This window comes from Puntigrus tetrazona, chromosome 21 (assembly GCF_018831695.1).
Source record: "Puntigrus tetrazona isolate hp1 chromosome 21, ASM1883169v1, whole genome shotgun sequence".
In the NCBI taxonomy this organism is placed as follows: Eukaryota; Metazoa; Chordata; class Actinopteri; order Cypriniformes; family Cyprinidae; genus Puntigrus; species Puntigrus tetrazona.
The window spans coordinates 6,126,434-6,151,843 of NC_056719.1; the positions used below are offsets into that span (position 1 = coordinate 6,126,434).

General features: G+C 37.9%; 1 protein-coding gene across 6 annotated transcripts in view; it reads left to right on the plus strand.

The window, feature by feature from the left end:
• Positions 1-25,410, plus strand: part of gria4b (glutamate receptor, ionotropic, AMPA 4b) — a 160,777-nt gene that overhangs the window by 28,958 nt on the left and 106,409 nt on the right. The window lies entirely within an intron of this gene.

The window sequence follows — 25,410 nt, forward strand, 5'->3', positions numbered from 1 at the left end:
AGGACTGTGAACTGATCATTTCCTACGATGGTCCAGGATATTCGATCTGGCCTACCGTGAGATGGAGAATGATTTACCATCCGGTATGGAATGCGGAGGGATAAAGGAGGGGTTACGGGATAGGTTTGTTCTTTTTAAACCTGCATGTCATTTAGTGCGAATGACAAATAACAGACTGCACTATGTCAAAAGAGATTTTTTAATTCAGCAAGCACTGATCAGAAATCAAGGGTCTGTTCATTAAAATAATCCTACCAGAAGTAACATCTGTCATTAAAAAAATATTTTTTAAAAGTTAAGTACAATCATAAATGTTTTTTTGAGGGAGAATGATTCTTGCCATGATGACTTTATTTGAAGACTGGACATAAGGGCTGCTTTGAAAAGTGACGCACTACGATTAAAATAGAAGACTTTTTAAAATTGTGATGGTATTTCACAATGTCTCTGCTTTTTAATGCAATATTAATTAATAAAGGCATCTTGAAAAGCATATGAAAATAGATAGATTTGCATGGGTTGTTTTATACAGGTTTGAAAATGACCTACATCATCTACTCACAGCTTCACGCTTAACATTTTGAACAAGAGACACTGTGTAGCCAAAATATTCTTTATGCAAATTATAAAATTTATATTGCTGTTTCTTTTATATTTGCAAAATACATAACGCATTGCCTTCCTCACTGGCAGACAAGTTTCTAATGTTACATTAACTTATTGAACGTTTAGAAAAACTATAGGCAATAATTTTCACTTGTTTTAGTATTAAGGCCTGTAAAGATAAGATTTTAAACATTCACAAAAGGGCTGTGCAACATTAGATGGAGACCATAATTACTTTACATAAGAGATAAAGTCTCATCCTGGTAAAATTAGCAATCATTTGGTAATCATTTCAATGACTCAGATACTACAACACTGGCACCAAAGATCACTGTACAGTCCTCAACTCCTCTTTGTGCTTTTGTGATAAATATTAGTACAGCATGTGTCATTAAGCTTTCACCAGTCTTGGAAACATAATATCTACTTATAAACTAGATCTGCTTGGAACTTAAAAATTCTTTCTAGATAAAGCAAGTAAACTGGAAGGTAACAACACATCATATATAATATGGCTAAGTTATATATAAAACAGAATAAACCAAAAGCATATATTTTTTATCCAGTCTTCAAGATTTGTACAACAGAGGAGAATACTAATACAAAATATCACTCTCTACATTTAGTCATATGAGTAAAATGAGTTGCATTGTATAATTTGCATAATGTTCTATATTGAGTAAATGGAAGTTTCATATTCATTTAAATTTCTAATACATTTTAATGTAAAATATTGATGCTTTTGTCGTTAGTGAGACAGTAACACCACACACAATATAAGATTATACCAAATGTAGATTAAAATATGTAAAAATGAATAATAATCAAACTAAATATTGGGGAGAAAATAACAGAAATATCTGTATATTTGTTATATAGTTTTTCCACATTCCAGTATAACTCTTTTAAAGTAAGGAAATAGATTTTGAGCCAATAATAAATGAATATCATATGTATTTCTAAATATAGCTCTTGGAAAAGTGCACATGTTTTTCTACCACAATATAAAACAATTTTACATTTAATAATCTTTTAGATGTAATGTTTACTCAAACAATGTTTAATGTTTATCAAATAAGAAGTAATATTTTATGCTCCCTCTTAGATATGAAGTTAAAACAATGTCGGTCACCTGCAGGAAGTCTATAAAAAAATAACACATGACCTCAATCCTTTGGCTGACTTCTTGGCTTATCATACCGTTCTTTAACCAGAAGTAATTTCAAATAGAAGAGATTTATACACTACGCCAGAAGTCTATTATACTCACACAAAATGCCCAAATTATTTACTGCTTGGAGAGAGAATATTTGCGTTTCCCTACTTATTTGCAGTGTGTAGTTTAGGTTGCTGTAATTTTAAGGTTGTAAATTGTCGGCTCTCAATGCTAAGATAATTCTAAGGGTGAATGCGTTAGTTTGTTTTTCCTGATCGACTCCATGATTGGCTACTGCTCAGCAAATTAGGAACTAGCTTTTCGCGACTGTAACTATTTAACTGCGCGCCTCTGCCAAATAGCTAATACTTGCGGCTAGAAGATGGCGCCCAGCGCAAGCCTCATTATACCTATTGCTGTGTGTTGTTCAAATTATTTCGCTGTTTGAGAGAGAATATTTGCGTTTCCCCTACTTATTTGTAGTGTGCAGTTTAGTTGCGCTGTACTTTAAAGTGGTTGTAAATTGTTTGCCTCTGGCTATTAAGAGTACCCTAAGGGGGTGAAGGCGTTAGTTTCTGTTTTTCCTGATCGACTCTCCTGATTGGGCTACTGCCTGGGCAAATTAGGAACCAGCTTTCGCGACTGTAAACTATTTAAACTGCGCGCCTCTGTCAAAGCGAGAGGAAGGATTCTCAGGCTAGAAGAGACGGACACCAGCGCGCAAGTCTATTATAACCCATTGCTGCGTGTTGTTCAAATTATTTTTGTTGTTTGAGAGAGAATATTTGCGTTTCCCTACTTATTTAGTGTGTAGCTTTAGTTGTGCTGTACTCTTAAGTGGTTGTAAATTGCTCTTGTTTCCTCCATTAAGAGTACTCCTAAGGGTGCATGCGTTAGTTTCCTGTTTTTCCTGATCGACTTGATTGGCTACCGCTCCGCAAATTAGAACCAGCTTTTCGTGACTGTAACTATTTAAACTGCGCGCTCTCTGTCAAAGGAGAGAAGCGATTTCTGTGCTGAAGAGACGGACACCAGCGCGTAAGCTCCACATACCCACTACTGTGTGTTTATCAAATGGCTTTGCCAATGAGAGAATATCGGTACTTCTACTTATCGGCATGTCATTGTGCTGCACTTTATGGTTGTAAATTGTTTGCCTCCTATTAGCTAAGAGCACTTAAGGGTGAAGGCAGCATAGTTCTGCCTTTTCCTGATCGACCTCCTGATTGGCCACTGCCTGGCAACAGAACTAGCTTTCGCGACTGTAACTACATTTAAACTGTTCCTCTGTCGTGCCGAGAGAAGGATTTCAGGCTAGGAAGAGACGAGTTTGACCAGCAAGTCTTATTATAACATTGCTGTGCGTTGTCTAAACCATTTCTCGCCGCTTGAGAGAATATTTCCATGCTTTCCTACTTATCAGCAGTGTGTAGTTTAGCTGTGCTGTACTTTAAGTGGTTGTAAATTGTTTGCCTGGCCATATTAAGAGCACTTAAGGTAAGGTCGCTTTTTCCTGATCACCTGATTGGCTACTGCCTGGGCAAATTAGAACTAGCCGTTGTTTCCATCCGTATACACTTTGTATTTATTTGTTGAGGCGCTTACGCCAAAGCGAAGGCCCAGTGCTCATTCAGACTCCTCAAGTGAAGATCATATGGTAAAGACATACGCACCTTCTGCACACTTTAACTGGAGCAACGCAATTATCATTCTCTTACTACATCTTCTACTTCTCTTTCTACCTCTATCATGTGTCCCCAACTCATTCCGTTGTCTCTCGACTACTGCCCTAATAACACACGCAGACGGCAATGCATTCCTTTACTAACCTACGCCTCTGTCCCCTACATCCTCTACTACACCCCTATCTTTCTCTGTTGGTCTGTGGAACTGCCAGTCAGCGGTCAACAAAGCTGACTTCATTTCTGCTTTTTCTTTTATATTCCTTCACTCAACATTCTGGGATTTCACTTGAGACCGGATTCACCCAGGTAAGACTCTGTGCAACCCTAAGCAGCTCTAGCCAACAATCACTCTTTCTCACACACACGTCATTAGTTGGTCTGGGTAGTGGTACTGGTCTGCTTATCCCAAACAATTGAAATATTCAACAACCCACTCTAGCAATTTACATCTTCTTTTGAATTACACATCACAGCACATCTACAAAATCATATTAGTATAGTTCCAATGCCTAGCTGATATATCTGATATAATCAGAGGAGCTGATGATTATTGTCATCTTTACAGATCAAGGCACTCCACCCTACTCTTCTGACTTCAACATTCATCTTGACAAACCTTACGCTCATTTAATTTCCATTCCTTTCTAGCTTCATTTGACTCAAATCACTACTGTCACTTTATTAAGCAACTACAAATCAGGCAACCAGCTTGATTTAATTTGATACATGCAGTTGTACTGCAGATGCCCATTCTCAGTACAAACCGCTGTCCACATCTCTGAGACATTTCCTTCTCTTTACATTTCAACTGCATTTTCCCACCTCTCTGTGCAATCAGAACTTCTAAGTACCGGAGCACTTTCCACGTAACCTTCGCTCCCTTTCTACCTCCCATCTCTTCTGCTGTGTCCTCCTCTCCCTTCCCTCACCTACCCATTTATCTTCTTTAGATGTGAATGTGCCACAGATACCTTGTTCAGTGCTCTAACCTCCTGTCTAGACGAAGATCTGCCCTCCTCTCCTCCAGGCCAGTACTGGGACTGCCACCTCTATAGCTCTGGTTATCTGAGGAGTTCCCTCCAGGAGCATCGGGCCAACCTCAGGCAGCGGAGAGAGGTGGCCATGCAGCAAATCTAAAGATCTGGGCTAGACCTGGAGCAGGTATCAGTCTTTGCTTTCTTCCTTCTCTGCCAACTCCGTACTGCCAAATCATCATATTTTCCAAAACAAGATCAACAACCACTTCAGACACACGTAAAGCCTCTTCAGATCATTTAACTCTTGCTCTAATTCTCCATCACCTCCCACTCACCTCTCAATATCACCTGACGATTTTGCCAGGTTCGCTGGTTCCCAATCCTCACCACTGGTAGGTTTTTTTAGGGTGGCCTGGGGAGGAGCATGTAACGGCAGCAACACGCATCCGGGCACTCACTGTTCCTGGTGGATCTGTTCCTGGTCCCCTCCTTCTCCAGTTTACATCTACATCACTTCAGGTCTCACCACACAGGCTCACGGTCTCTCCCACCACTGCCACGCCAGCCACAAGTATAGCTCTACCACCTCTTTTTCATCCAGACGATCCAACGGTAGCTACTGGATCTCGGTTGCTCTGGGCGATATCCTCGAGCACGGATGCAAGAGTACCATCTACAGCTCAACCTGACAAAGACTGAGCTGCTGCTTGGCCTCCCTGGCACCAATCTACACAGCATGACTTCACCATCCAGCTGTGGTTCTTCGGCCAATCACCCTATCAATTCTCAGCTGGGGAAATCGGTGTAATCCTCGATGACCAATTAACTCTTTCAAAGATCATATTGCAAAGACTGCCTGATCCTGGTGGTTTGCACTAGACAACATCAGAAAGATCAGGCTCCTTTCTAATGGTGCAAGCTGGCGCAGCTACTTGTCCAGGCCTCCTTGTCATCGGTAGACTGGACTACTGCAATGCTCTTCTGGACGGATCCATCAACACAACAAAACTTCTACAAATGATCTGTAGAATGCAGCAGCAAGGCTGGTATTCAATGAGCCCAAGAGAACCCATGTTACACCTCTCTCTTTATCTCTTGTTACTGGCTACCTAACAAACTTAATAATTATTATATATCTTTGGGCTGCTGGATTGTAAGTCCAGCTCTTGATGTTTTGTTGGTCAGTAAATTGGAAAGGCTACACTAACTCTTTATTACAGGCTTTCCATCTCACCAGGAGACGTGTATAAGTTGTACAGTGTAGAAATTTAACTCAATGTGAGAGAAATACTATTACTATTGTATAATTAGTGCTGTCAATTTGTTTAATTTGACCCTAAAATGAAAGGTTTTGTTTATGTAATAAATTTGTGTGTGTGCTGTGTATATTTTTGTATACATGAATACACACATTATCTCTGTATATTCTTTAAATATTTACATGCATTAATATAAATATATTTAATATTTTAAAAATTCTTGGGGAATATTTGCAGCATGTTTGTTTAATATAAACATACATATTATGTAAGCAAAACGCATTTATTCTTTGAATGTGTGATTAATCGCTTGATAGATTTCATATTATTCCTGACAGAGTGTATGCAGAAAAAAATTGATTTGAAAAAAAATAGAGTAAAAAAATAAAATGGGGTAAACCTAACTATGATTAAGAGGCTACATTTTTTATTTATTTTTATTATGTTTTCTTTCTATAATCTATAAGAATAAAAGAAATGAAAATAAACAATTACATCTGATACCAGGATGTGTCTGTAAATTAAAGCCGTTTAATCGTATCTCCAGGGGGAAAATGGGTAACACGCACGCTTCAAGAAGCAAAATAAGTTGCATGAAAGAAATAAATAAAACATACACATCTAAACAGGAAGAGCCTCAACTGCAATCACAAACTATACTGTACACGTAACTAGCCTGCCTAAAAGTTAATCGATACATGGCAATGTTAAAAACCTTCCTGCCTTGTTAAGAGAAAAACATTGGCTTGGCACCACAATGCAGAAGGCGAGATGAGTGAGAAGAGGGATGCTGAATGAGGCTCACAGAAGTTGAGGTACAGGCAAAAACCCAATGAAACAGGCCAGCTATTATTCCTGAGTTTTCTTAACTTCTTTGTAGCCTGGCAAGGAATAAGCAGTAATGATGTTTTTTTTTTTTATTTCAGTGGGTGATTGGTCATCAGCTGCTCTCTTCAGCTAGTCTACCAGACCTAACGCAGCATGAATCCATGTCCCGTCTACTTCAGAGTGGAATCCAAGACGCTTCTTCTGTTCTGTTCTGGTGTGTGTTCCTACCAAAGTCTCTGAATATGAACAAATACGCACAAACACGCAGCTAGGGACGACTTTGTTACGTGATCAGTAAGGACGCTGGGAATACCTGGAGCCAAACCATAGACTTGACGGAAGATGTGATCGTGTGGTTGATAAAGAATGGGCGCCTCTTTGCTGTCGGTTCCCGGACACGGGCGCTCAGATGAAGAGAGCGAACACCGATTATCCCAGCATATGCTTACGTTGGGCGACAGGCAACTCTGATTCAGCATTCATGTGCTGCTGTTGATGTTCAGTTGTTTTACACCCTTTGCTTCAGCATCTACAGCCACGCATCAAGGAATCACGTGGAAGGCTGAAAGCAATGGATGTTGAGTCGTATGAGAGGCTGATATTAGATCACCTGACTGAGGAATGGTAAGAGCAATCACACTGCAAACGCTCAACCGCTTTCATAAGCAGAACGGAGGCCCTCAGTTGGCACCCTGGAGCCGGATTTCGCAAGTTACTTTATCCTCAAACAAGCTGATAGAGACCGGCAGCTTGATGCCAAGGAAGCGTGTTGAGTTTTTTAGAACAGAGCGATTCCTCCAGCTAATGTGGTTGCTCTATCTCCCATCCCTCCCGATCCAAAAGTAAGTAGAGTGAGATCTTGTCTCACTAACAAAAAACTCCACTGGATTCCTCGGGTGGTCAGACTCAGCCTTTGTGGATATTGCATCGCGGTCCCATAAGCACTTGATCTGGTGGAGCATTTATCTGATTTCAACATGTCTCATGGGAGTGGGATTAAACATGAGAATGAAGAAATAGCTCTTTGCGCTTGGTTTCAACTCCTGAGAAAAAGCTAGCAGGTAAGATTTCATAATAAACATATATATGCCAATACCATAATCAATTTAATCAGCATTATCAGTCTAATTCATACATTTATTTTATATAATTTTTTTCATTCCTGAATACACAGTAAATGTGATCTGTATCTTTGGGATTTTTTTGTTTTGGCAGGAAAACTTTCAAATGTGTAATATCAACATGGTGTTTCTCATTTTTACACGATATACAAAATTATACATATAAAACATATCTTTTAACATGACATCTTTTACAGTATCATTTTTGATTTGAATTTCCCAAACAATACTCAGAGTACAAAGTAAAAATTATGTAGTAGCTAATTTTATACATATAGTATTGCAGATTTCAAAAAATGTATAGAGGTTTTTAGAACCGACATGTCGTAGCTTATGTAAATATGTAATATTTAGTGATTTTGACTTCTTTTATTGTTAATATTTTGTCATTAAGTAGCTATTAAGTGCCATTTTAATATGATTTTATTTTTCTTCAAGCAAGGTTTTCACACGCTATTGCTCAAGTGCATGAAAACATGCCTTTGATCTCACCTCGAGAGCTTTTTTTTGTAAGGAATTTAATTACTAAAGCTAAAGCCAGTTTAGTTTGTAATTTACATAATTTCTGTGGATCTGCCAAGGTGGGATTGAATAAAAAATATGTGTTGGAATGACTAAATCTGTCCTTTTTCCTGTGGCCCTACAAATACTATAAATAAGAAAAGCACAGCATGAGTGGATTTCTTAGACTATGAAGAGGTGTAATTATTATTATACTATAAATATAGTAATCAATTCTGTGAGTATTACTTCATTGAGAGATTATTGATGGAAGACAGACTCATGTAATAGATCTTAATTTTATTATCAAGTAGTCTAGAGAGTAGAGTATATATATATATAGTATATATATATATATATATATATATATATGTACAGTATATAGTTATCAAATCAAAAGTAAAAATTAAGAATTAAAATTATTTGTAAAGCTTCTACAGTCAATATTATAGGTGGTTGAGAGTTAATGAAAATAATAATAATCAGGAATAATATTCACTGTAGTTGAATCCTGCTGCCCACTCGCATGCTGCCCCTCCCCCACACCAATGCTTTGTTTTAATTTATTCCTTATTAACACAAAGATAAATATAATTAGCCAAAGACAGCTACAGCAAAAATGTTGCTGTATAAAACATATAATACTTAATTTTTCAGCTGAGAATAAAATGAAACAACATAACACTGGAATCTATTTGAACAGAATACACCGTGGTGTATCTCAAGACCTGCATACGGTTCCATTGGTTTTGGCAGCTTTTAAACACAAGAACAGGTTGCCAAAAATGGACTGCTGTCTGCAGTCAGTTTTCCCGGAGTACGCCAGAAATATACTACAGATTTGTCCCCATCCCTTGACGTGATAACTAATCGCTTCTCTGAAGCCAGAGAGCTGTGTAACAATTTGTTCACGGCCGTAAATTCAAAGACAATGTTATTTTTCAATCGCTTAATATTCCTCAGCGCGAGTCTACAAACGCTGCAAATTTCTTGCAAACAGGAATGCAAATCAGTCAGCAAATTAACAAAGGATTTCTCTCGGCCAGTACATAGTAGCTTTGACTATGAATTACCTATCATTAAAATCATCTGTCTGTGACTTTATCCAGCCAGTCCCATACATGAAGAGAACCAATCGTAGCTGCTGAGAGAAGAGTTCTTGGTCGTGACCGATGCCAAGAATGGGCGTGTAACCACAGGAAGCGCAGCGCCGTGTTCCGCTCATGTGACATTCCATGGCCTCTAAAGGTAAAAACCGGCTGAGGGCTCTGTCCTTCTGCACCCCAACCCGTTTGTGTTGTAGATGGCACTTTTCCATCAAACCCTTCCAAATATGAGAACAAAAAAATGTCAGATCTTTCAGTTTAGCTCACAACGTTAAGCAATATAAACCGGAGCGCTCTCTACCCACCCGACACAGACAGCCATCCGTCGTAGAACAGGAGCCCAAGAAACATTCAACAAGTCATTCTTGCTGTGCTCCGTTGGACATTCAGGCTGGTTCTGACAAACGCCTCTGCAAATCTTCTCTAGATCAGACAGCAGCACGTGATCGAGGACGAAGCCTGGCTACGCGCAACAGGAAGGTTCAGCCTGAGAGCTGTCAATCCTCAACCCAAAGGACCAGTGCAAACCGCTCTTACTGTCTCGCAGAGAGATAATGACAAGCCGAGGATCTCTTGTGTCACTCACGAGCAGTGCAGCCGCCGCTTAGCACATACGAGAGAAACGTAGCGCCGTTCGCAAACTGCAAAACCACTCACTGGCTCTGAGGAACCTTCGCTGTAAAACAATAAATAAATAAGGTGGGTAGAGTCGTACTAGTAAAGCGCTTCAAAATGCTACGTATTGATATTACCTCACTGTGTACAGCACTCCGGTCCTGATGCTATCTCTGACAGCTGAACTTCGTATATGCAAGAACCGTGAAGACTGCTGGCTCGGCTTCTCGATCCTCACGGCCATTTTTTAATGCCCTCTGCTGATGGGCTCTTTGAGGTTTAAGACTCCAGTCTTTTTACTAACATCTGTGTTACAAAACAGATCGGATCACTGCATACAGGATGATGACAAATATACAGGATTCGACAAATGCCTGTAAATTATTGTGCTTCATTTTTTCCATTGTTAAATTTATTTGGACTGAATTATTTAGACATTAACTCAACACTATCATCGCCCCGATATCCTAAATCTGTAACGCTGAACTAGAACCTCCAGCAGTCACCGCATCATACAGAGCAAATGTATCAAATTATCTTATACTCATAAACTTCTTTAAAGCGGAGAAATGAATAGATATTGTCCAATATACGTGCTGTTGTGGCACTCGTCGGATCCGACTCAGCAGTATTCTGCCAGTAAACAGAATGAAATTGACAATTAATAACATTACCCTATTATCAAAAATGGTGATTACGCTTCAGCTGAGATATATAAGATCTTGTACCTTGTTCCAGGGATATGTATCAAATACTCCACAGAGTTCCTCTGAGTAAGCCACCGTGCCAACTGCTTTGAAGTCTCTTTCTGCTGAGACCTAGAATTGTGACCAAACAAGCTCTCCGTTAAATAGATCAAGCATTCAAACCACAACAGACTACACGTTTCTTCATTCACTAGTTTTCTCCTGCATATAGTTTAGAGAGCAGAAGTAACTCCCTAAGATCTCACTTCTCAACACCATTATATCCTGCAAACACAAATACCTGGAGAAACAGCACGAAGAACAGCCTTTAGAGTTCCAATTCTACTTACAATGTTTCGAGATTCACAGATTCACAGATTTACTTTGTCACCTGTGTCCACTCTATGACTTTCTCATCGGACGTATGAGTTGAAATACATGCAGATCTTTGTATCTGGGGAAAAAAAGACGCAGATTTACTGGGTCCTGGTGTTTCAGGTCATGCTGTCTATGGTAGGCGACTCAGTGGAGTGTTAAACACAGCCGCTATTGAGCTCACGTGTTTAGAGACTCCATAAACCAGTCGTCAACTTCATCAGAGGATATATTCATCCCCTGAACAACTGTTTACTTATTTAATAAACGAGTAAATAAATACAAAACCTCGCTCCTGCATGAGTTTATTGGTGAACAGATGTTTAAAAACAGTTAATATTTCCGGCATATGTTCTTCTGTATTTCCTGATGTTTCTGGCGTACGGGGTTCCGTTGTCGCCATCTGCCGGAAAGTAAAGAAAAGTAAAGTAAATAATAAATATAAGCCTCCATAGTAATGTTTAAAAAGTCAAGAATTAATATAAGAGTAGGCTTCTGACTTGAAATGTGATATTATAACTTTCAGCTATAAACTGGTATTTTAAAAATAAAAACTGAAATTTTGGTACAAATTTGTTACTTTGGTACGACTTTTCCATCAAAAGATTTATGTTATACAATAATGGCATCTGAGCTAAGTTAATTTGAGCACATAGGGAAAGGCCACTGATTCTGGTTTATTGTTTAATAAATGTAGGTAAATAAAACAAAAGAGAGAAAGAGAGAGAGAGAGAGAGAGAGAGAGAGAGAGAGAGAGAGAGAGAGAGAGAGAGAGAGAGAGCAAAATCTCTGGATAGCGAATGAGTAAAAATGTTTGGCAAATATTTGATTTACAAAAAGCAGCATTCCAAAACAGCTATTTGGGTCAGAGCCGTCATCGGATGTGTTATTGTCTAGTGGCTGTACAATGCAGAGCAAAAGCTGGCTCCACTTAAACCAGACCATTCTTTGACTTTCATAAAAACAGACTGAATAGAGTTAAATGTTGGAAATGTGTGGCATGCCTCTCTTGAAAAAGAGCCATGTATTAATTGTAATCCAGGATTTACGGCGGTGACATGCTTTAGCTCTCCCATCAGCTTTACTCAGTTTGTGATCTGCCTCACTTACGTTGTGTGCTAAAATATCATCCCCGTGTGTAACTGCAAGGTCCCACAGCTCATTATTTCAGAGGCTTTTTATTTTGAGATTCTCACACACTTCTTTTTATTTTCAAACACGAAACCATTTTACAGTAACAATATTTTCACTTCTACAAAATCATCATTTTAAATGGCAAAAGGCTAACTGATATGAATTGGTTATATAATTTTATATAGAAAGATCCGTTTGAAATCTAAATGAAGACGTGATCCTTCTGATGATGCACTTTTCAAATCAATCAGTAGTTGAGACCTGCTAAGACTGCAACATTTTTCTGCTAAAAGCGCATGGCACAGCATCTGAAAATAAACAACAACCCTTGTTAGCAACTTCTTTACATTTGTGCCCAATAAATCTTAAAGTGATATATATTTTATTATATTGTAAAATCAGTGTTTAGTAAGATTTTTCTATTGTTGTTAAGTTGTTTTTTTATTCAGCAAAGATGCATTAAACTGATCAAAGTAAAGACATTTGTAATGTTACAAAAGATTTCCGATTCAAGTAAATGCTGTACTTTTCAACTTCAACATGACATGACATACGAAAGGGTTCTTGAATCTGTGAAAAAATCCGCATATTAAAATAATTTCTAAATTCATCTTTTCATTGCAGTTTTAAATATTTTCAAATAGACAAAAAAATATCAATTTTACTAGTATTTTATGCGATACTGTTGCTTTCTGTAGTATTTTTGATCAAATAAAGGCAGCCTTGTGAGCATAAGATACTTCTTTCAAAAGCATTTTTAAACTTAAGCATTTATAAACCCCAGAGTAACGCTACATATTACATTATGTACATAATTACAAATTCATATATAACATAAGCTTTACATCAACACACCTGTATCTGCGTGGACAACCATGTTGGCGACAATATATTCTGATCGAAACAGAAGCGGCGGCAGAGTCCTCCATAACCACCGTCCAGTTCTGAATCTGCACTTCAGCGTGATGCACTGAGACAAAATAATTGCAAAAAATGATCCGAATACTGTTATGCATGCATGTTGAATAGAAATGTTATCATATTTGCACACAAGCCTTAATGCTATATTGGTTCAAACCAAATACAGTTATGACTAAAAATACAATATATACGGAGGCATATTCAGATGAACTATAAGCAGAACTATAAATCTAATAAGCAACACATTCACAAATTAAATAAGAAACACATTAATGTGATGTGTTAATTCAGTCTTTTGTTCCTAAATTCAAACGTTCCCTCGTTTCTACAAACACACACACACACACACACACACACACACACACACACACACATCCATGCAGTAAAATCTCCTCATTCCCTGCAAAAAGTGCAAGCAATGCAACAAACAGAATTATGCCAAGTTTCTCCATAGTTTTACAGTCTCATGCCTCAGGCTAAATGCGACTGCAGTGCCAAAAATGTATTTATTCAACACTGAGGCAAAGGGGAGGAGAGTCCAGGGAGCTGAATTACAGCTATACATTTTCTACAAGAGGTGTCTTAAAATTAGGAAAACCAGAGATTGTGCTACTGAAAATTACAAACAAAAAACTTTTTAAAACGTTCACGACTTTGGCTAACATTCAGAGATGATTCACTCAAAGTTATGAACTATGTGCATGCAGTAAGATGAATCAAAATGCTAGTTTAGAGTTATCTGGTCTTTAATTGTGTTCTCTAAACATTAACACAAACAATTCAGTCATACATTGATCATGGAAACTCTTCTGAAACTCTTCAGTTGGATATATATATCTCACATTTTTTAATTGTTATAAAAATTTACAGAGAATCAAATGTTCCAATGATGTTCCCAAAGTTATAAAAAAAGCAATGCTGAAAGAAAAAGAAAATGAAAACAATCATTTTTGCTACAAAGGTGATGAAGATGATTATCTATTCTAAACGTACTGGGGTTAAATATTTAGCCACCGTATTCATTCTGCCAGTAGCCTAAAACTTGTTACTAATATGTATGATGGACCTCATAAGAATGAATCCTAAATTTCACAATTACAAATAACTGGGAAGAAACACATCGAATTAAAACTGAATTTTTGTGAAAAACAATCTGAAATTGCACTTTCTTGTAATTTACATATTAGAAAAAATCTTTTACATTGAAATATCATTATGGGCCTTTGATCCACAAAAAATCTGATTCACGAATAAACCAGCAGATGTCGCCGCAGCATTAAAAGCCATCGAGCAAACGTCCTTCAACGACACCAAAGCGTGCATACATCTAAATTAATTTTCTTTCTCCAAATTCACTTTATGTCTCACTATGTTCTTTTATAAAATGCATATTCCTTTAGTGGGTTACAAATTGTCTGAGTGCAAAATATCGTCCTTAATAAAGCTGCATTGATTTATTTTCAATCTAATCTTAGCACACCTTCCATTTCTTTTTCTGCTGGAATTTCGTCTTCCTTGAAGTGTTCACGATAGCAATCAAACGGTCTTATCTGTTATTAAAGCAGATTATTCACAGTTCTCACGTTGTTCGGCGGGATGAGGGTAAAACCACATATCCTTTAGAAGACAGAGTGCGGCTTATGAGGAATTGTACAAAGCGAGTTAAGTTGGTTAAAAAAAAAAAGAGTGAAAATGGGTCATGGCATTATTAGCCTTTTTCTAATTTGCGTCATCTAATGCATCACAAGTCCATTAAGAAGGGGCCAAATACAAAACATCCACCCTGGAAAGAGAGGGGAACATTAGAGAGCTTTCACATTCATCTCGCTGTATCTGGTTTGGGGTCTGAGGACTAAACCCAGGTTCTGGTTTAAACTTATGCATGTATGTGGTCGCAGTGCTTCTGACTTCGCCATTGCTGCTGTGGGAAATTATACATAATACAGATAATTACGCTTTGTGGCAGGCTTTTAAGCTGTCTGTTTTTTTTGCAAATGGTCACATTTCCGTGTTTTTTAGTCCACCTTTATTTCAGAAGAGAGAAACCATGGCGACTGCATATGCCCGACATAAAAGAAAAAACGGAGCCAGTGGCTCCCTGATATACTGTGGTGAAGGTTGAAGTGCCTCGTGACAATGAGCACGACTGACCTTGCTTTTGAACTTGAAACCCCCCTCAAATCTGTGGGTAGATGCTGAGAACAGTCTCATGCAAATGAGGGCATTTAAATGACATGGTAATTCATAAAAAACAAATGAAGGAACGAGAGCTTTTCAGCAAATGTCACAAGGATAGCACAAAGTGAAAAGAAATCGAGATTTTTTGAAAAGGAGTTGTTGTCACTGCGTTCTTTGACAAGATGTTGGATGATGAACCCGTAGGGAGAGTTTTTTTTACACACGCACACATACAAAGCCACATTTGAAAAGAGACATCCCTCCTGTCAGTCATGCTGTAATTACGTCTGTATGAAATGATGTAACAGAATTGTTTGTCATATGTTGTAGTTTTGACTCTAGAGCTTCCTGCAGCAGTTATTGAATATCAAAATGATGAATGGGTGCAAAATTCTCACAAAAGCTACTTTTATAACAAAAAATGTCCTCCATGTCCTGATAACTGTTGCTCATTTTCAGTCTTCACACATTTCATACAACAATTAGGCTTATCAAATATTCATTGATCTTTTCAGACTATGTTTACACCAAAACATACTCTTACTGTTTCTACATATTTATTTCTATGGCAGCATAAACAGTATTTTATGGCCCCAGTTCAGCATTACTCGTGAAGTACCTAAATGTCGTTCGACGCATGCGCATTAGGTCTGTTTTAATTAACCTAATTCACACTTTTTAATTTGTTTTGCTGCTTGATATCGAAAATGTGTCTTATCAGGCTATTTTAATGTGTTATCGTAATTGCTGCAGTCCGTAAGTTTTGCCTCTTTGTTGCCATCTACGTGTGAAAATCTGGTATTGCAGTTCCCTGCGGAATTATATCCTATGCGTGGGTTGTACTGCAGCGCGGATGAATCTAATGTTTTAATTATGCAGCTTTAATTATTAACACGCTGGTTTGTAGTGCAAATAGTTTTACCGTTTTCTGGCCGTTCTTATTATCCTCTTTATTTTCCTAGCATCCAAGGAACGAAAGCCTCACCCATAGGCTTACTTCCGCGTTGAGGAAAAGGCGGGCTGTATCCAAAATCGCCTCCTATACCCTTATTCGGTATATTCCACATTAGTCCACTCATTCAGCTCAAATGAAGGAGTGAATGAAAACGAGTGAATTTGGATACTGAGAGCACCAGATAGACCGTCACTTTTGCATAGTTTGCTTGCTGCAAACAACCGAGAGAACTGCAGCCTTATGAGGATTGTCGAGCAAAATCGATTCAAGAAATTGAGGAATGGACTGAGGCTGGGGTCAAGGCATCAATAGTCACCACACACAGACGTGGCAAGAAATTTGGCTACAGTTGTCATATTCCTCTTGTTAAGCCAATCCTGAACCACAGGCAACGTCAGAGGCATCCTACCTGGGCTAAGGAGAAGAAGAGCTGAAAGCATCTAAAGCAAAAGATGTAGAATAATGTTCGCAAAAGAACCAGACTGTACATTACATTATTAGTTGTAAATCTTAGCGTATATGTTTATATTTCAAGTTGTTCCTGCATCTTCCTGAGAAGATGCATTATAGGATCCTCTAGCTGCTAAACATACAGCGGATTTACACTCTTTCGCAGTGCATTTTGGGATTGAATGAGGCGCACTAGAGAACGTCCACTATGGTTTCAGACACCACAAATGGCGGTCGGAAGTATGTTACAATACAGCAGTAAAATCAGTCGCGAAACTTCTAGTTCAACTGGACTTTAAAGAACACTCCACTTTTATTGGTCCCCAGCTTGCGAGACATGCAAGTTTCTTCAGGTATTAGTACATGATATAACTGCAGAACAGTTAAGTTTCTCTTAAGTGACTCTTTGGTCATTTCTGACCGCGATGCTACTGGTCTAATAAGATTCAATGATCTAAGCTATGTTAAAGTGCTATTGCCAGACCCAGAGATTGGCTGAATGGATTCCGAACTCTAAAACTCAACCTTATTAACTCAAAAAAGTGGAGTGCTCCCTTAAAAGCACCAGTGCAGTTGTGTATGTGTTTCCGCCGGTTTCCTTGCACATGCACAGACAACAAACATGCAATTATGTGCAAAGCTACAGCATATCGGCTTTAAGAAGTGTAGTAGTATGGATGAAGCAACGATTAATATAGAAAAACTAATTAGTAGTATGTATAATAAGACTATTATTCCGCTCTACAGTAAATATAAGATTGTGGGCATGTATAAAAACATGCTTTTGAAAAAAAAGCCGAAACATCAAAATTGACCTGATCATAAAACCGGCAGTTTAGAGATGGAAAGCAGTCATGTGAAACTAAATTACGTCTATTTTTGCGGACCTTAATTATTTGTCAGAACTAGCTTTCAGGATTAACTTCTCACCTTTAAAACTGTGAAAAAGTTGTAATTGACGATGCTAAAATTTCTCATTGTTTAATTTCAATATAAATTTTTTGGCACACGGCCAGACTGGAGTGGTTTTTAATAGAGTGAAATGGCACATATAGGTCTCATATGTGCTGTCCTTGCCATAAAACTAATTTAGACAACTAGAACTCAAGGGTCAGACCTATTAAAACCGGTCACATGATTATCTGATGGACAGCCTGAAACCTGTAAAGAAAATGTTCTTAATAGAATAAAATGTCAAGTGTCTATCATGCTATAGTGTTTTCTTCGGGGTTACAAAGAACTGCATACTGGAGACTTTAAACTATGTTCAGGAACATTCAAATGGTTTCTGAAAGGTCTGTTTTTTTGTATTCTTCCAGCAATTACAATTTTAATTTCAGCCAGGGCCTCTTTATAAATCGCACACAAGAGAATGAAATGGCACGCTAGGACAAACACTTTGGGCAGCGCTGGTTATACTTGTAGCAGGGATATTTTGGAAACAGTGTGGAAAAATCAGTTTAGTTCCGGTTCTTTGCACAAGTAATTTGTAAGATTATCACCAAAAGCATTGACTAAAAATCCTTCATTAAATATGTAAAATAACATTTTCTAGATTCACCAGTAGCAGTGTAAACGGTATAGGATGAGAAGTGCTCAGCTAAAACTGGATTGCCCGTGTGCAAACTCATTCACAAATCAAAGGGAAGGTCTCTGGAAAAAAAATTAATATTGCTCCACTTTGATGTCTCTCTCTTTTTCTCTCTCTCTCTCCCATTAAGAATGTGGGTATATTAACAAAGTGAAACTTCCATTCCTTCATCCGCTGAGATTAGCCAGCAAACTAATTCCCTCTCTAACCCTGCTACTTTGAAGTCTTCAAGGGAGCCGAGAGCTTTTGTGCATGATTTACATAATCTGACAACTGCATCCCATCATAGAGATGTCTATTAACAGGAAAGTGTTCTAATTTCTTACCAAGATAGCATCATCATCATCATCACTACTGTTATCATTTTTCAGTGTGCTTGTCTGCATCTCCTGCTATTTGCATTTGCCACTTTTATAAAGCGTTTAATAAATCTCCTTGGATTTAATAACCTTGGGATCTATACAGTATATAACCTCTCACCAACATCTATCCACCTAATGTCTGTCTATCTGTCTTTCTGTCCATGTAATCATGTTTATGTATTCATCTATCATCCATCTATCCATCAATCCATCCATACCTACTCAACACATCCATCCATCCATCCATCCATCCATCCATTTATCTACTACATACCTGTCTACCTACTCACCAACACACGCATTCATCCATCTATCCATCCATCTATTGTCTGTCTATCTGTCTTTCTATTTACGCATCTGTCTATCATCCATCCATCCATCCATGTACCTACACACCTAACCATCCATCCATCCATCCATCCATCCATCCATCTACCTATCTTCTGTCTATCTTTCTATCTATGTGTTCTATCCTCCATTCATTCACATACTCACCAACACACCCATCCATCCATGTCTCATAGTCCGATAACCATCCACTCTTGGTTTGTAATGTAATCACTACATTTAAGCTATTAAGCCACTCTCTTCATTAGCAATGCTTTGGTGGCAGGTCAACAGCAAATGACACCCAGTACAAATGAAATCACTTTCACCTTTGTAATCCACTGCTCCATCTATGCCAGCGGTGTTGAGTCTCAGGAATGTTTAACAAACTTCAATCTATGGCTAATTTGAAATAAACGTTCGGACCATTTTAAGGCTTTAAGCAATTTAAGTATGGAGAAATTAGTTTCTGGTTCTCAGAGGGCAGAAAAGAGCTTTGATGTTTCTTAGTGAGCAGTCTTTCTTTTCCTTTCTCACAAATTAAGGGGGAATTTGTAACACACAATATGGAGTTCAAGGTGTCAAGGGGCATTAGTCAGAAGAAGGGAAGAGAGAGAGAGAGATACTAAAGGAATTAAGAAGCGCTTGGTTTCAGAAACTCGGCCAATAGAGATATTCTCTCAGAGGTACTTATTGGAAACTGCCATTAGGCAAAAAAACACAAGTCAGGGCAGAGTACTGGGATCGTTTAGGGGTTTGATTTTACAAGACATAAATTATGGTTTGTCATAATGCTAATTAATACAGTACTGAGTCATTCTTTAAATAAAAATATGAAGGGAAACCCTGAGCAGATTTGAAAGCTCCTCGCAGTTCATGAGTGTACAATTGAACTGAATTGGCTTCAAACAACACAAAGTTGAACTGAAATTTTAATTGAAATGTTCTTTCATATTGGTAAAAAAGAGTAAATATTAAAAACAAAATGAAATATTGCAACAAAATAATTATTACAATAATTTATTTTTTTACTATATACTATAATTCTACTATATAATTCTATAATTATAATATAAGTGGAACATAATAGTTTTACTTTTTAAAGTTACCATATAATTCTCATTTAATAACACATATTGGAGTGTTTTTTTCAGCTTGTTGCCAATTTGAAATGTATTAAATAAATAAAAACTAATAAATACAAATGCAAAAAATGATATGTAAAAAAACAAGAAAGAACAGGTAAAACAAAATATTATATATTATTTTTAGATTTTTTCATATCTTATAGTATTAATTGTATGTTTAGTTTTTCATTTGATATACAAGCTAATTTTCAAAAACAAAACAAAACACGGATTAATATTAAAACGATAAATGAAATGATACATAATAAATTACAAAAAGCTTACAATATAATAATTTTTGTATTATAACTAAATTAACATTCAAATTTACTGTGGTAATTTCAACATAAACATTGGCAGCATATGGACTTTTATGTTCACACGTGTTCTTGCTTAACCTTCATAAATACAAATGCCTAATACGCTGTCTGACAAACCGCATCTTTGATTGTCCTTTTGAGGTGAATCCGCTGCAAACAACACACAAATGAAAATTCTCATTGTCTCGCCAGCACTAGTAAAAAGCTGTATTTGTAAAATGGAATGTGGTTTGTACTGTGTCCAATGCGGAGGGCACAGCTCATCTCTGGCTTCACCAATGGCTGCCTGGTGTTTGATAACCCCCGGATTTGTAGGAAGACATGGTTTGCATTTGTAATCAGGCCTCCGGCACTATGTCCTGATTGCTAATTGTATCCTTTGGGCCCTGCATGCTTCCTGCATGGTTATTACTGTCCTTACTCCCTCCATCTCCTCTTTCTCTGTTTCTCACATGCGTTACTTTTCACTCTTAAAACCCCACATCCCCCCAAACCCCCTACTATGCTTTTTTATTCAAGTAATTCTCGCCTATTTAACAAACCACCATGCGAGCTGCCAGTCACACTGGGCATTCCCCATTCAGTAATCAGAGTGGTTCAGCTGCACATGAGTTTTTACTGATGTGCTGTAATGGTGAGCTCTCAGCAGGATCTAAAACGTTCCGTAAGGCGCTAAAAGCTCATGTGTCCCCTGGATGTCTCAGCAAAATAAAGGCAGCAGATTATGTCTTAAAGGATGCTGCAGTGTTATTGACATTGCATTTATTTATTTATTTGCAAGTTAACACATCTTCACACGGCACCGTTTTTTTCTGCCTACACAACCGGTCAAAAGTCAAACGTTTTTTAAAGTCTCTTAGGTATTTAATCAAAAATCACTCTCGTTGATCAATAAACATTCTTGTGTTATTATGATGAGAACGGTTTTTGCTGCTTAATATTTGTATGAAAACTGTGATACGCTATAATAACCTTTAATATAATAACTAATTAATACACTGAATTCATGAGGAGTGCTAGAAGAGACATGTTGCAAAATATTCCTATTTCAAATAAATGCGGTTCATTTTGAACTGTCTATTCATCAGAGAACCTGAAAAAAAAAACATATTACAGCTTCCACTAAAATATTAAACCTGCTGAACTGCTTTTAACACTGATAATAACAAAACTATTATTAATGACTGAGCATCTATAATAACTGATAGTAGTCACGCACCAAATCAACATATTAAAATTATTTCAATATGACACTAAAGACTGGAGTAATGATTGCTGAAAAATCATCACTAGAATAAATTACATTTTAAATTACATCCTTATAGAAGAATGTAATATTTCAATGTATTAAGTTTTACTGTATTTTGGTCAAATAAACACTTCTCTTTGGTGAGACCTGTCTGCTAAAAAAGCATATCCTAACATTTCAGTGTAATATGTCTATGATTGTTACTGCCGACATCTAAGTGTTTTTTTTCTGTGAAAATGAAGACTGTTATGCACAATAATAAAGAAATAAAGAACAAACTATGTTACTGTTGTTTAATAATATTTGATATACAATGTAGGCTATTCTCCAATATTTAATAGGGTAATATTCAACGGACTATAGATATATCGGTTATAAAAAGCTAAATTCTGCAATCATAGATAATTTCAAACAAGCAACAATCTTAAAAATAGTCTACGATATTTGATCGCAATGATTGTGAAAGCTTGCTAGAGTTACGCTGTGGCGCCGCTTACAGGCTGCTAATGCAAGCAGTGTGAAATGGGCCTAAATGTTTTACAGTGATTAAATTTAAAAGGAGCTGAATGTGAGACTTAAGGGATCTGTTTAGGCTTCTGTAGAAGACGGCTTATGGCTGTATGTGCTGATGCCCTGTCTTTTTTATTTACTCCTCTCCTTTAATCAGGAGAACATCCAGAAGAAGCATGACAGGTTGGTGGAAACAGCTCCGGACCGCTCAGGGACTGTGTCAGCGTCTTCAAAAGGGCACACTGTGCATTTCCACCAGCCATGCTGTGAAAGCCTCACTCAGGCCTCTTCCTTCAAAGTCTTACACGACATTTCTGCAAGACATTGATGCTGTTTGATGGCCCATCAAATCTAACAGAAGCCTTTTTGTCCCTCATTTGAATATCAATGGACTACCTTTTCACCGCACTTTCTCCTTCAGGAAAGTGGGGATCATTTAAATGGATGACAAGAACCTTGAGAGTTTGTTTATTGGCCATGAAGAGCTTTTGTGTGGTCACATGGTCATAACGACAAATCAGTTTTAGTTCCATATTATAAAACATATACTTCCAGTCCTTGATTCTGATTTGTTTGAGGCTGTTGTATTCATAGATATATACAGTATCCATCCATCCATCCATTTTCTACCACTTATCCGGGGCTGGGTTGCAGGGCAGCAGTCCATGTAGGGACGCCCAGGCTTTCCTGTCCCCAGACACTTCCTCCAGCTCTTCCGGGAACACCAAGGTGCTCCCAGGTCAGCCAGAGACACTCTCCAGCATGTCCTAGGTCTTCCCCTGGGTCTCCTCCCGGTGGGACATGCCCGAACACCTCCATCGGAGGCGTCGGGAGGCGTCCGGGAGGCCTCCGAAACAGATACCCGAGCCACCTCAGCTGGCCTCTCTCAATGTGGAGGACCAGCGGGTATACTCGAGCTCCTCCCGAGTGACTGAGCTCCTCACCCTATCTGTAAGAGAGTGCCCAGCCGCCCAACGGAGGAAACTAATTTCAGCCGCTTGTATCCGGATTCTCATCCTTTCGGTCATGACCCAGAGCTCATGACCATAGGTGAGAGCAGGAATGTAGATCGACCGGTAAATTGAGAGCTTCACCTTGCAGCTCAACTCCTTCTTCACCACGACATTGACTGCATTACTGCACCGATCCGTCTGTTGTCTGTCTGTCTCTGGTTCAATCATTCTCTCACTTGTGAACAAGATCTGAAGATACATCTGAGGCAGGAACTCCCCACAAACTTGAAGGGGGCAAGCTACCCTTGTCCGACTGAGAACCATGGCCTCAGACTTGGATGTACTGAGTTTCATAAGGCACAGGCTGATGCTATATAAAGTTTTTATAAAATAAATGCCTTATTAGCGACTGTATCTATGGGTTGTAATACGTAAGACATCCACCATGTTGTAGAGGTTTTGACTTGGCGTCATTCACCATAGTAATCACTGAGTATTCAAAAGATGCAATCCTCCACAGCCAATGATCTGCAAATTCAACGACTCTGTGCGAACCTACAGTATGGTGAATGACGTCATGTGGACCATTTCAAGAAGGCATATATATATATATATATATATATATATATATATATATATATATATATATATATATATACAGTTTTCCTGTTCATTTACACGGCAATGCCTTTTTTGGGACTGAATACTTTTGAAAATGCCAGTTATCTTTTCCATATAAACACCCAATATGGGAGTCTTTGGTGACATCATGTGCGTGCGTAGTACGTGTTAGGTATGTAGATGCGCAGTACATGACAATTTTAAAGGGAAGCACAAACAAACATTGACAACAATGGTGGAGTACAGGGTACTGTTGCTGCTCAAGAGTTTGTCAACGCTTTTTTTCAGCAATATTACAACCATTAGCAGAGATTCAACATTACAATATTACAAATTGAGTGTATTTGGCGTGCTGTACAAACAAAGGGCTCCAAGCTCACCAGGACCTCCTTTTCGGTGTGAAAGGCCTTTTACATTTGCTATAAATAGAACTTCTTTTATTAAAAACACACAGTCAAGCCCTGCTAATATTTTAAAAAGTAGCGCAAAAGTAACGTAACACATTACTTACCATAAAAATAAACCAAGTAACATAATTAGTTACTTTTTTAGGGAGTAACACAATTTTGTAATGCATTACTTTTTAAAAGTAACATTTTTCAGCTGAAGGCATTGTGTGATTCTTTCAATGATTGCTTCCAAAAGCTGAAAAATGTGGCACAGCACAATTGAAATGCTCCCATTATTATCAACAAAAGTGCACATCTACACTTTGGAGAATAAGCTACTGCAGTTTGGTTGATATTTTTTCAATCATTCCACTGGAAAAACGGCAAAATTTCAGCTGTTTGATTTATTTCCCTACCTCACAGCACAATGTGTCAAAAAATCCAGACCTACTCCGCTCACCTCGGACATAGCATCACATATTTGAGCAGCAAGAAGGATGAGGATGGAGGAAAGCTAAAGACAGGGGGAAATAAGGTTTAATGTCTCACTCACAGTATACTGCCAAGAGTCTCATGTGTAATTTATTATCCTCAACTACTGAAATATTTCCTCTGTGGTGTTCAGATTGAATAAGAACAGAACCGCTGGTCATGTTGAACCTCTGTTTTGGCACTCTTTTGCACCTCTTCACAGGCTTCTGATTTCCCTCTACTGGAGCAAACCAGTTTTTGTTGACAAGCTCTTTGCTGAATCATAAACAGACAAGAATACCGGGCTCTTTTGCATACTGATTCTCCTTTCCCCTTAAGTTCTGATTCTTTTTATATTCTGCCTCGCAGGGGATCATTATGAGAGGAGAGCGCAGAAACAAAGCAGAGAAAAGAGGGAAGCACTGAAAGGAAAGAAAGGGCATACTGTTTGCCCTCAAATACAATTTTACAGTCCTGCAACCAGGATTGAGCAGTACGTTAAACCAATTGAATCGTTTGGGAATCAATGAATATCAGTTTGGTTGAATGTTTCTGATTCAATAAAAAGAACTGACTTGAAACTCTTTGGTTTGACTCACTAAAATGTGCATCCTTTATTATAATCATTTGTTTGAGAAGAAACGTTTGATGAATTCAGTTTTTTTTTTTATCGGATTTGAGGATGTGAAATCAACAAATTAACACTCAAGTCCTTGTGCAGATGAGCTGTGTCCAACCTACATTTTCTTCATATTTAACATCCTAACATATGACTTACGACCACTGTAGTGTTTGTACCAGGTTTGTATCTACAAGAAAAGACATCGAGAGAGAAAGAGTCGTCGGTGGCGTGTGATAAAATCAATGACGTGAACACTCGCGCATTACCTGCCTACAGAGCAGGATGTTTTCCACGAATTCTGGTTCCCCTTCCTTT